The sequence below is a fragment of the Scomber scombrus genome, chromosome 4, assembly GCF_963691925.1.
Source record: "Scomber scombrus chromosome 4, fScoSco1.1, whole genome shotgun sequence".
NCBI lineage: Eukaryota > Metazoa > Chordata > Actinopteri > Scombriformes > Scombridae > Scomber > Scomber scombrus.
Window position 1 is genome coordinate 29,853,165 of NC_084973.1, and position 1,886 is coordinate 29,855,050.

The window sequence follows — 1,886 nt, forward strand, 5'->3', positions numbered from 1 at the left end:
AACGACGAGAGATTTTAAGTAAAAATAGTGATGTTTAAAAATAATCGTAGCAATACAGCCGCAGTATTATTTTACATTTTATTACAGTTATTTTACATTTTAGACACTGAGCCTGGTTTTCAGGCTCGAGGTGACAAAAGTGGCACAAAGCCGACCACATGATCGTCTTTAGTTTAAAGGAGCAGTGGTGTAGGATTTAGTGCCATCTAGTGGCGATTTAGCAGATTGCATCCAACTAAAAATGCCCTCGTGTGAAGGAGACTCTACGGTGGCAACGAAACTCTTTCTCTTTATATCTAGTGTTTGTCCGTTCTGGGCTACCGTAGAAACACGGCAGGCTACCTCTGTAAATATAATAGAGATATAAAAGCTCATTCTAACCTAATTAAAACACAATAATTGTTATTTTCAGATGATTATACACTAATTAAAACATACTTCCGTTTCTACCCAGTCCGTTCAGCTAGGTGCCAATAAAAATCTACACACTGCTCCTTTAATTCACGTGCAAAACACACACATCAGTCGCTCTTTTTATGGCTAATTTGTTCTTTTCTTTTATAGATGCAATGTCCTCAACAGGTTAATTCAGCTAACTTGGACTATGAGCTAATTAAATGCATCGATGCTTTCAGCAAACTCCAAATATATTCATCACTAGCTGAGTTTTATTGGTTTTTAAGTCATTTTAAATTTAAATCCAAAGTTTATTAAGTCATTACCTTCAAGATAAATGAATAAATTAGTTTTTATTTGTGCCCAAAATTCACTTTATAAGCGTGTCCCAAGTTTACTATTGTTGCTAAATTGTTTTATGTGTTAATATCCAGTTTAGTGCTTTTACAAAACGTCCAATGACTGCAAATACATTTACTGTTATGAATATATCAGCCAAGAGAAAAACTAAAAAAGGACAAAACTAAATATATTGTTGTTATTATTCTGTCAATTCAAGTGTTGCGTAATTAAAAGCAGCATAACATCATGGACGACACAATACAGAGATAATGATTTCACAATTATTGTTCTTTTTTTTTATTGCAACAATGATCGACGTTAAAGGAGTTATTAATATCATTAAGACAATGTTAAAAATGCAAAATCTGTTGAGTCAATATCCACTTTAGTGCTGAATAAAAGCGTCCAATGACTGCAAATACATTTACTGTTAGAATATATCAGCCGAGAGAAAAACACAAAAAAGGACAAAACATGACGAAATGTATTGAAATCATGATTTTCAACTAAAGTGTTGAGTAATTTAAAAAACACAAATAATGAAATGACACAATACAGAGATCATAATATCACAATAATTGCTTTTTTATGTGTTTTATGTTGCAAAAATGGTCGATAATGTAAAAGGAGTTAAATGTCAATAAGAAATGCATAATAAAAAATGCTAAATTTTAAAAACAATAGATTAAAAAACACATTTTGGCACAAGTTGAACCTCAAACAGAGCTGCCATGCTGAGGCTGGTAATATCAGAGAGGTTTGAGATGCTTATTTTAACATTATTTAATGTAAATTACATGATTGAAATCAATAATTTATCACCACAAAATACATTTTCACTGCTGGATGTGACTGCTCGGAAAGAAGTTGATGCTTTCTTTCATTTGTTCTCCCTTCCTCTCCTCCTCTCCTCCTCTCCTCCTCTCTCTCTTCATTCATGTATTTAAGTTGTTTTATTCGTGGTTTTATGGGCAACAGCTGTGCATTCAAATGCTGCTTTTATCTCTTTTCTTTTCTTTTCTTTCCCCCCCCACTAGTCTTCACAGAGTCTCAGACACATGTAAAGAAAAAAAACACTTTTCAGAGAGTAACTTTAATATTCACCTCCACAGCTCCCTGACGTTATTATAATAATAATAACAATAATA